The following is an 11,811-nucleotide window of genomic DNA, read 5'->3' as shown; positions in this document are numbered from 1 at the left end:
GGCTGCAGGCGCAGGCTGCAGGTGCAGCCTGTGCACTCTACACCGTGTGCACAGCTCCACTGGCATTTAGTGAGCATTTGCTATGTGCAGACTCTGTGTAAGGTGTTGACGGCAGGTAGAGCCAAATCTGAAGGAACTGGGTATTGCTGGGCAGACAGGCGGGAGAATGGCGTGTGCAAAGGCCCTGGGTGTGACACAGGAGGCTTGGAGAACAGCATGCAGGGCCTGTGGAGGAGAGGGGAGGATGCGGCTGGGAGATGAGCAGGCTGCAGACGGACTGTCAGCTGTATGGAAGTGTTCAGGCTACAGCCTGAGGGTCCCAGAGGTACTGTGGGTTTGGGTTTGTTTTTTTTTTTTTCAGTTGAAATTTTTATTGAGGTAATTGTAGATTCACACGAAGTTGTAAAAAATAATACAGGTAGATCCCTCATACACTTTGCCCATTTTCCCCCAATGGTGACATGATGCAAAACTATAGATCAACATTACAGCCTATAGGACAACAATGACACAGAGGCAATCCACTGATCTTACTCAGATTTCCCGTTTTACCTGTACTGGTGCGTGTGTGTGTATTAAGTTCTCTATAACTTTATCACCTGTGTAGGTTATCACCTGTGCACCTCCCACTGCAGCTAAGATTTTGAACAGTTCCAACTCCACAGGAACCTTTACAGCCCCGCCCACCTCCCTCCTGCCTGTGCCTCCACTGCCCACTAGTCCAGGGGATCGATTCAGTGAGCCAGCTAAGGAGGAGGGCCCTGAGAAGACCCCATTTCTGCCTGGCAGACTTCACAGGCATTGGGGTGGGCTGTGAATTAGGTGCCAAGTTTGGGGCTTGCTAGGTTAGCTGTGGCCATGAGAATGTCCAGAGAGCCGGGATGATTCCAGTGGATTTGCAAATCTAGGGAGAAGTCTGAGCGGAGGCTGTGATCGGAAGCCCCAGGTGTGTGGGTTAGCTAGGGAGGGAGTGGAGTGGAGTGAGGGCAGAGGGCTGAGGAAGAGGGGGGGAGGGTCCAGACCTGGCTGTTGACGGTTCTCCTTCTGGGTTCAGTCTGCACAGAGGCTCACAGACTGGAGCCTTGCTTTAAAGCTGTCTCTTCCCCAAACAGCCTCCACCGCCAGTGGCTCTGACTGGTCCCAGGGATTGTGCCTTACTGGTCACTGTGGAGCCAGAAGGCAACTACTGTTCCTCCCCCAAGCCACCCCCTGGAAGGAGGGAGGGAGGCTTCAGACTCTGTTTCCCCTCCCTTGCCCTCTCACTCTCAAGCCCCCTTGGGCCTGGTAGAAGCGGTGGCCAGCTTCCTGAGACCAGAGCCTTTAGTTCACAAAGGAGAGAATGGATCCTCGGGAGAGAGAGACTTGGCAAAGGCCAGAGGTGTGATCTGCTGCGTGAAAGGAGGCTGCTGTTTCATTTTTGGAATCCATTTTCCCCTTTGAGGAGAAACCAAGGAGAGATGGATGAAAGTTTCTGAACTCCTTCATTTATCAGGTTTGTTTTTTTTTTAAGATTTTATTTATTTATTTTTGGATACCGGAAAAGGGAGGGAGAGAGGGAGAAAGAGAGGAGAGGAACATTGATTGGTTGCCTCTCACACACCACCCACCTGCCCCCTACAACCCAGGCATATGCCCCTACTGGGGATCGAACCCACGACCTCTTGGGTTGCAAGTAGGCATTCAGTCCACTGAGCTTCACCAGCCAAGGCCATTTATCAGTTTTTAATGAGTGTTTACTATGTGCCAGGCAGTGCTTGGCTCTCTGGACAGGGAGCTGGATTAGTCTCCACCTTAATGTTGGTGAGAAGAACATCACAGGCTAAAATTCAGCAACATTGAAGAGGTGAGGAGTAAAGGAACCTTCTAGAGAAAAGACTCCCCACCACCCCAGGTCCCGCCCTCCCCTCCCCAGCTTCTCAGGCTTTGGAAACCCGGGCGGGAAGAGCCTCCAAGGGCTGCGCCACTACCGCGCAGTCTCCGGACACAGCCTTCGCCCGGGGAGTCACCGCTCTCCAATTACAACAGGCCGGGCCAATGCGGCGGCCGCGCTCAGGGAGAGGGTGGGTCCGGGGAGGGGTTTGCCGTCCGACTCCAGTTAAAAGTGCCGGGAAAAGCGTGAAGAAGGTACTTCAGCCCGCTGCTCCCAGATCTCCGACCTTTCTCTCTCCAGCCACCCCCCTGCGCCCTCTGCTCAGGAAAGCGGCTCGGCGGCGTGGGCGCGGACAGGGGCCACGGTGGAAAACCTGGCCCCAGCCAAGCAAGGGCGACCCCTTCTACCAAGTAAGAGCGCTGCGCCCTGTGGCCTCCAGGGAGGGCAGCGGTTTGAGGGGAAGCGAGAGCGTCCTCGCGGGGTCTGCAGACTCCACTCCCCGCGAAGTCGTCTCTTCATTGTACTTGGGGTTCCCGGGTCGGGACGGCGGCACACATGGTGAAGGCTTTTTGCGCTGAGAGATTCGGGGTGTGCAAGGAAGCGGATGCCTCCTCCCACTCGGGCGGACCCACCCAGCCCCACCTCTCTGGAGCAGGGTCAGGCGATGCCACTGGCGCACCCCAAGGAGTGAGGCGTTCGGTTCCTTGCCCGCCCGGGGCGCCGGCAAACAGGCAGGATAGTGCCAGTCCAGGCTGAGTGTGCAATAGGTGCGCAGGGGAGGCAGCGACGGACCAGGGACACTGGGGCTGTGCTTGTGCCCGGAGCTCTGGCTTTGAGGGATGTGGGTGCGCTGGGGACGGGGATCGCACTGAGCCACAGATCTGGAAATGTTGAGTCCACTAGACTGGAGGAGGGTGTGGGCGTGGGTCACTGGGGCTGAGCCTGGGAACTCCAGTGCCCAATGCTTGGAACTGGGTTTTCTCCTCAGCCTTCCAGTAAGGTCTCGGTTGAGCGCCCGAACCCCCTGAGTTCTGTGGGTGGAGAGGTGCGCTTTGCATGCCAGGTGTGCACTCCCAAGTCACCCTGGCTAGTGCGGGGACCTGGAAGCCTCTCCTGCCATTATGACAGAGAGGCCCTGGAGTAGGAAAGAACCAGCACAAACAAATCTATGGGTCGGGTTGTGCGTGCAGGATTGCTCAGAGGTAGAGCTAGTCTTAGTCTTGCGAGATACTCCTGCTGTCCTCTGCGACGGCAACTTTTACGCAGGCACTTTGGTCACTGCGCTGGGTTTTAAGCTGGGGTTTAGCGGCACGCCTGAGGTGTCGCTGTACAGTGGCGCGGCGCGGAATAGAAATGATTGGAAGAAACGAGCGTGATTGAGATTCCTTTCTCTCTATCACCCCCACCCCCAGTAAACGTCACCAAATACCAGCGGGGGGCGAGGTGAGGGGACACGGCCGTGGGACTACGCAGGGGAAGGGGACTAACTAACTACTCGTGTCTAGGAAACCTCAAGCCCTGATGAGAGGGGAGGCGTGAGTGAGAACCGGGAACATGCCCCAGATTAATTTCGTCCTCTAAAATCTCGGAACTGTGCAGACCAGTCCAACCGTTTCTTTTTGCGGAAGAGGACAAATGCTGGAGATCAAGGCCACCGGGTTAGTCAGTGTGGATCTCGAACGCCTATCTCTTACACCACCCCTAGCCTGTCTGTCCTGGAAGACCCCAAGCCTATTTGTCATTCTGAGTGGAATTATTTGGCATTATTTATGGTCTATTGTGAACTTCATGGTCAGGGATGGCGTTTAGGAGGAAGATGAAATGTTCATTTTTCTCTGGTCAGTTCCCAGATGAAAGGATTGAGGCACTGGCTGTTGACTTAGCTAATTAGTCATCTCCCCCACCCCCTTGTCCTATTCCCCTTCCTGGTCCCTACTGTCTGTCCCTGGAGTGCCCATGAAACTTATGGCAAAATGCATGCACGCACCCCATGGACCCCTGGGGATTGAGTCTCAATGGTGTGTGCGCTCACATCTGAATCCCTGGGACTTTGTGTTCAAACGTGACGTGGTCTAAGGCCACCCAGCCGTCAGTGGCAGAGCTGACTGTGAAACCTAGGTGTGGAGACAGAGCCTGCGCTTGCCGCCTGCCTGCAGAGCGGATGAAACCCGCGGTGCCGCTTCGCCCTGTCTCCTCCACTCAGCGCTCCTCGCCGGCCCCTTCCTGCCTTCTCCCAAGGCCATCGATGGCACTCCGTGGAGCCTTCTGATGTTCCAGAAAATGCTGCATTGTTTATTTAAAATTTATTTTTCTGAAAAATTCCAAATATGCGCAGTCGTGGAGAGAAGGCCTCAGTGCCAACAGCTGGTTTTCCACCCTTGCTTTACCCATCCCTTTCTCTCTTGTTTTCACTGAACTATTTCAGAGCAAATCCCAGGCATCAAATCATTACATCCCTATGTATTTCAGCGGGATCTCTAAACATATAATATTAAATAAACATTACGAGATTATTTTACTTAAGAAAATTACCAATCATTCTTTGGGATCATTTCATACCCAGTCCATATTTAAAATGTTCCTAATTTCCCCAAAAACATCCTTTTACAGTTGATCTGAGTTTTGTTGATTTTTATAATTTATTTACATCGTATTTATTCCTTATTTGGGTTCCTCCAATCCCACTATTCAACAGCAGAACTCAAAAGAGGCAAAGCCTTAACCTTAACCACACCACCTTCTGGCAGCCGTGCGTCCACCTCCCCCTTAACTAGTGGGCTGTCTCCACGGGGGTGGGATTTCTAGGTGAGGCCACATCAGCAGCTTCAGAGCTTCCTTCCTTCCACAGTGTTGGGGTGTGAGGAGGTCTAGTTCCCCCCTTCCCGGGCCTGCCTGGATTCAGAAGAACAGCTGGTAATCACTGTTCTTCGTTTCCCTTGGGGGAAAGACCTCGAGGTCAGTCTGCATGGCAGTGTCACACAGGCCCACCTGTGCTCTGGACCCTGGGCGGGCCAGGAGGGTCAGGTGGTGTGGCTGGAGCGCGCCCTGCCCCAGGCCACAGGCCAGCAGCACTGGCGACTGGGCAGAAGAGGCAGAGCTGAGCGGATGTCTGGGAGACTCGGCCTCAGCTGCACTGTTCATCTTCTAAGTCCCCAGCTGTGTCCATGTGTTGAAGCAAGTTTTCAGACCTTGCCCTAGGCATCCCTGCTGTGCCTGCTGGTGAGCAGAGCACAGTGCATGGGTGGCAAGGAACACACCTGGTCAGGCATGCTGGCTGGTCTTGCCCCACCACCTATGTTGAGAAGCCTTTATACACCAGGACCACCCTTTCAGAACAGCCACTTGTCCGAGGGCAAGGAAGCGTCATGGTGACAGTTTAGATAAGATTTCTGCTCAGAGTTTTAAAAATCCTTTGTGTTTCCCTCAGCAGAAACAATCTACGTGGGCACGCTGTGTGTGGCAGATACAGGTGTGGAGCAAGAACTAACTCAGTGGCTAATGGCTGTGATTAGGGTCACAGCTAAGTTCTTCTTGCCCACGGCTTTTAGGTCCCCTCCCCTTGGAATACCTTTAATACTATATTATCATTTTATATGTGGATGGTGATTTGTTTTTCCATTGTTGAAACCTCTGTCAGGCCAGCAGACACAGCTGGCCGAGTGGACGCCCCATGGCAACCACTCCCATATGTCCCCTTGATGTGTTGCCAGCACAGTACTACATGTCCTCTGAGGAAATCGTGTCACTTGCCTGTAAAACGTGCTTTATGAGAAAGAAGATAACTTACATCGATGACTTGTGAACAGCTTAATTTGCTCAGCTCCTTTATATTGTCCTTGAACTTGGATCCATGAACTCCTGCCACCGCCAGCCTTGCCCAGGGACCACTGATGTCGTGGTGTAAGCAGCGCAGCCTTGCAGAGCTCCTGCAGGGCTCGAGGATCAAGGCAGTTGCTTTCCTAGATCTCTTTCTAAAGCTTTTATAGAACCAGTACAAATATAAATTTGAATAAAGTACATTTTTAAAGTAAACTCCAGCCCCCCAATAGTGTGTGTAGGCAAATGCCACCAATCCCAAGCACATATCTGGACAGACTTTGGTTTTTATCCATGAAGAGAAAAAGACTCTTCTAGACAGGTTACCTAGACTTGCTCCAGCTTGCCTGTAAGGGTATCTTTAAAACCCTTTAAGCTGCCTTGATCCCAGGTGGTCTGTCTGAGAGTTCTCTGCTAAACCTGATGTTTAGGTAGCATTTTAATGACTAAGAAGGAAAAACCTAAAATTTAGACACCAGTGCAGCCCTGTGAGGTCTTTAATCCTTTTCAGAGGTACTTTTGATTTTTCTTAAATTGATATTCCCCATGTGTATTTTTTTTCTTTCTGGCAGCTCTCAAAGCCATGCCCACCTCCCTAGCCACCTGCCAACCCTCCATCATCTGTCAGCACAATGTCAGGCCCGTACCCAGTTTTGCCCATGGCAGCAGAGTGGCCAGTTCCCTCAATGGCCTCCTTTCCCTTGGTCTTAACCCATGTGAAACCAGCCTCAGTGCTGTTTCTAGAACCAGGGTTGGTGAATTTCTTCTCTAAGGGCCAGATAGCACATATTTTAGGTTTTACAGTGCATGCAGCCTGTCCGCAGCTGGTCCACCCTGCCGTTCTGGTGGGCAAGTGGCCATAGACAGCAAGCAAAGAAATGAGCCTGGATATGTTCCAGTAAAACCATATTTCCAAAACCTCCATTTCCAGATTTGACCCATGGGCCACTCTTCTGCTCCTCTTTTATTGGCTCTGTCTTAATCTCCAGAGGGAAACCTGAACATTTCTCAGCACGACAATCCCATTTCCTCACCGTCCTCTGCTCGTTTTCCAACCGCACCTCCACGTGCCTTCACCCTACCTACTCACCCAACATTTTCACTCTTCATCTTGCAATTCTGAACCCCCCGAGACTCCCAGAACACCCTGTTCTTCCCACCCTGCTCCCCACCTATCTGTCAAACTCAAACTTTCCTTCAAAACCTGCCCTGGTAGCAACTGTCTAAAGCTTTCCTGGTTCCTCAACCCCAGTTACAGTCACTGCCTCCTAGTTCTACCTCTGTGCCTATTTCTGTACGGTTCCTGCTCCTCGAAGTGCACCGGGAACTCTTCGGGAACCCCTGTCAGATTCATCTTTGAATTCCCACCGCCTCACACTGTGCTTGGCATGTATTCGGTGCTTAATAAATAGGCCCTGCTGAACTAAAGAGTCATTTACATAGATTTTTAATAGCTTATTGAGATATAATTTGCATACCATACAATTCACCCATTTAGAGTGCTCCAGTCAGTGGGCTTTAGTGTGCTCGCAGGTATGTGCAGCCATGACCATGGTCCGTTTTAGAACATGTATGTATTCCATTGCCACAGGGAGAGACTCGTACCTTTCAGCCATTGCACCCTTTTCCTCCAACTCCCCACTCTGACTCCTAAACAGCCACTCATCCACTTTCTTTGTGTTTATTACCAATTCTGGATATTTCACAGAAATGGGATCATATAATATAGGGTCTGGCTTATTTTGTCTGGCTTATTTTATTTCATATAATGTGTTCAAGCTTCATGCATGTATATATACTTCATTTCTTTGTATGGCCAAGTACTATTCCATTGTACGCATGTGCCACATTTTGTTTATCCATTCATTGTTGACGGATATTTAGGTTGTTTCCACCTTTTGGCCATTATGAATAGTGCTGCTGTAAACATTTGTGTAAAGATTTTTGTTTGGACATCTGTTTTCAGTTCTCTTGTTTATAGAAGTAGGAGTGGAATTGCTGGATCATATGGCCGTTCTTGTTTAGCTTTTGGAGGAACTGTTTTTGTTTTTCACAGTGGATACACCATTTTACATTCCCACCAGCAACATATGAGGGTTACAATTTCTCTGTATCCATGCTAACTTTTTCCCATTAAAAAAAATTATAGAGACTTCCAGTCAAGATGGCAGTGTAGTTAAGCATGGCTCGCCTCCTTGTACAACCACATCAAAATTCCAGTTAAACTATAGCACAACCATCATCCAGAGCCATCAGAAATCAAGCTCAATGGAACTCCTACAACAATGGAATTAAAGAAGAAACTACATTGAGACCGGTAGAAGGGGTGAAGACATGGAATGGGTTGGTCCCACACCCACATGGGGCAAATAAAAATCAGGAGGAATATCTCAGGAGCAAAGGTTCCCAGTCCCACACCAGGCCCCCGAGCCCAGGGTCACAGTGCCAGGAAGAGAAGTCGCCATAACTTCTATGTTAAAAAACAGTGGGGATTGAGGCTGTGGAAGGCAGAAACTGCTGTACTCCCTGGCAGTTCCTCTTAAAGGGCCAGCACAAGGACTTACTTGGATTTACTCCCTGTGAGCTCCAGCACAGGGGCAGCAGATTGAAAGGCACCAAAGACATATGGGGAAGAACTGAATTGTCCAGCATTAGGGCAAGAGCTGTCAGCCAGCTTTCTCCCAGACAAATGCTCCCAGAGGCCAATGTTCCTTTTCTGAGCCCTCCCCCAACCAAGCCACAGAGCTGGCAGGTAGACACCATATCTGAGAAACCTGGCTCACACTGTTTCCCCCTCCCTGGTGATTCCTTGAGGCCCTGCTCCCCCCAACTTCTGGGTCCACCCAAGCTGTTTCCAGTGTCTTTTCCATATGAATACCTTATCTTGTCTCATGCGTCAGATTTTCTTCCTAAATTGTCTCCAATTTAGTATCTGCCTTCAGCAAGCCCCATACCTTTTGCTAAGTAGGCTCAGGCCTGGCACTAGCAGCAGGTGGTTCACAGCTTGGCTTCACCTGGGGACCACCAAGTCAACACAAGTAGCTTCCATTTGCAGATCACTTTGTAGCTTATGCCGTGTGACCCTAGGCAGAATACAGGCAGTGGCTGACCTTGTACGTGCCAATAGCAAATGAAGGCTCAAAATGGTAGGAGTGTGTACTCAGCCCACACGTAGGGCACACCTTGAGTATCCAACTTGGGTGATAGGGGACCCTGTGCCAGTGGACCCTACAGGACACCTACTACATCAGGACACTCTACCAAACCTGGGAGATATAGCAGCTCTACCTAATACATAGAAATAAACACAGGGAGGCTGCCACAATGAGGAGACAAAGAAAGATGGCTCAGATGAAAGAACAGAACAAAACTTAAGAAAAAGAACTAAACAAAATGGAGACAAGCAAGCTACTAGATGCAGAGTTCAAAACACCGGTTATAAGGATGCTCAAGGGACTTAGTGGGAACCTCGATAACGTAAAAAAGATCCAGTCAGAAACAGAGGATACACTAATTAAAATAACAACTTACAGGGAATCAGCAATATAGTGGATGAAGTCTAGAATCAAATCAGCAATTTGGAATATAAGAAAGCAAAAAACAATCAGAACAATAAGATGAAAAAATACGCCACCCCCCAAAAAGGAGGATAGTATAAAGAGCCTCTGCTATAAACATTTGCATCATGGGGGTGCCAGAAGGAGAAGAGGGAGGCAGGAAATTGGAACCTATTTAGGAAAACAATGACAGAAAACTTTCCTAACGTGGTGAAGGGGATAGACATACAAGTCCAGGACGTGCAGAGAGTCCCAAAAAGGCCTACCTACACCAAGACACAGTATGATGGCTAAAGTTTAAAAACAAAGAGAATCTTAAAAGCAGCAAGATAAAGCAGTTAGTGACCTATAGGGGAACTCACATAAGACTGTCATCTGATTTCTCCAAAGAAACTTTGCAGGCTAGAAGAGATTGGCAAGAAATATTCAAAGTGATGAAAAGCAAGGACCTACAATCAAGATTACTCTGCCCAGCGAAGCTAGCATTTAGAATTGAAGGACTGATAAAATCTTCCCAGACAAGGAAAAGCTAAAGAAGTTCATCACCACCAAACCAGTACTTTTTTTTTAAGATTTTATTTATTTTTGGAGAGAGGAATGGAGGCAGAAAGAGAGGGAGAGAAACATCAATGTGTGGTTGCCTCTCATGCACCCCCCACTGGGGACCTGGCCCTCAACCCAGGCATGTGCCCTGACTGGGAATTGAACTGGCAACCCTATGATTTGCAAGCCAGCACTCAATTCACTGATCCACATCAGCCAGGGCCCAAACCAGTATTATATGAAATGTTAAAGGATCTTCTTTAAGATGGTCAAAAGTATGAACAATAAAATGGCAATAAATACATATCTATCAACATTGAATCTAGAAAACAAAATAAAAAAGCAGAACAGAGACAGAATCATAGATACAGAGAATGTTTTGATGGAAGGGGAGTTGAGGGGATGGGAAAAAAGGTGATGGAATTAAGAAATACAAAGTGGTAGTTACAGTATAGTCACAGGGATGTAGAGTACAGAATAGGGAATAGAGTAGCCAAAGAACACACATGCATGACCCATGGACATGGACAGTGATGTGGGGATTGTGTCTGAGGGAGTGGGGCAGGGCTGGGTGGAGGGGGCAATGGGGGAAAAATTGGAACAACTGTAATAGCATAGTCAATAAAATATAATTAAAAAACTATAGCCATCCTAGTGGATGTGAAATGTTATTCCATTGTGGGTTTGATTTGCATCCTCCCTACTGGCTAATGGTATCGAGCAACTTTTATGTGCTTATTGGCCACTTGTATATCTTTGAGGAAATGTCTATTGAAGTCTTGCGTCCACTTTTAAATTATTTTTCCTTATTGACTAGTAAGAATTTTTATGTATTCTGAATACTAGTTTCTTATCAGGTATATGATTTACAGATATTTTCTCCCATTCTGTAGGTTGTCTTTTCTTTTGCTTAATAGTGTCTGTGTTCTTTCTCAGTTCACATCACATGTACTGCACATTTATTACCTGCTGGGCACAGGCATGAGATGTATGTTCCTCCAGGGGGTTCATGGTCTTAGGAGGAAGAGACACAGCGGCCGTTTAGTAAACACTTGATTAATATGCCCTTGCTCTCCCCAGCACTGCTGCCCTGGCTCAGAACCATCTTGACAATGCCTCTGATGCGCAGAAGTTTTTCACTTTGATGGAATATATATATATATTTTATATAAATATAAAATATATATTTGTATATAAATATATATTTTTATATATTTGTATATTTATAATTATAATATTATATTTATATTATATTATATTTATAATTATAATATTATATTTATTATATATTTATATATTTATAATCATATATTTTTAATTTATAATTTATATATAAATATATAAATATATTTATATTTTTATATTTATATATTATATATTTATATATATATATATTCATGAGTTTTGTTGCCTATGCTGTTGGTGTCTTATCTAAGAAACCATTTCCAAATCCAAACCTAACAGTGGGGAATTATAACCCACCCCACCAGTCTGTTGGCATTGTTTCTGCAAGTGCTGACCTTGACTAATACATGGATAAACAGAATGTTTGTATAAGAATCCTCAGAACTAACTTTAAAAGATGCATACTTCAACCTTCAGGCATCCCAGCTCTGGGAGATTTGCTGACCTCCAAATGTAAAGCCGGGATGACTAAGCCAGGATGATACACACGAGCCAGTCCGTTGCCTTATCAGAATGGATCCTGCTCATCTGCATGTAGAGAACTTTGTAATCCTTTTACTTGATCTCTGTTCTGTTCCCCTCTCCCTCCTTATAAAAGACTCCATCTCCACTGAGAGGGGGAGATGGGCTTTGAAACGGGAGTCTCCCATCTTTTCAGGGAGATGAGCTTGGAGACATGAGTCCCCCACCTTCCAGGTGGCCAGCACCTAAACAAACCCTTTCATTTACATTGGCACCTGTCTCCCTAGCATTGGCTTTTGAAGTGCCAGGCAGCCGGACCCTCATTTGGTTACAGGATGTCATGAAGATTTACCCTTACATTTTCTTCTGAGAGTTACT

General features: G+C 47.7%; 1 protein-coding gene across 2 annotated transcripts in view; it reads left to right on the top strand.

Moving 5' to 3' along the window:
* Positions 1-2,147: 2,147 nt before the first annotated feature.
* Positions 2,148-11,811, top strand: part of LOXL2 (lysyl oxidase like 2) — a 97,168-nt gene continuing 87,504 nt past the window's right edge. For both annotated transcript variants that reach the window (XM_045853134.1, XM_045853133.1), the window contains exon 1: positions 2,148-2,280. The gene's annotated coding sequence lies outside the window, so the exon portion shown is untranslated. The remainder of the gene's footprint in view (positions 2,281-11,811) is intronic.

Source organism: Phyllostomus hastatus, unplaced genomic scaffold (assembly GCF_019186645.2).
Source record: "Phyllostomus hastatus isolate PE091 unplaced genomic scaffold, TTU_PhHast_1.1 phas_contig_98, whole genome shotgun sequence".
In the NCBI taxonomy this organism is placed as follows: domain Eukaryota; kingdom Metazoa; phylum Chordata; class Mammalia; order Chiroptera; family Phyllostomidae; genus Phyllostomus; species Phyllostomus hastatus.
The sequence above is the reverse complement of the archived record's forward strand: the minus strand, read 5'-3'. Positions and strand labels throughout refer to the sequence as shown.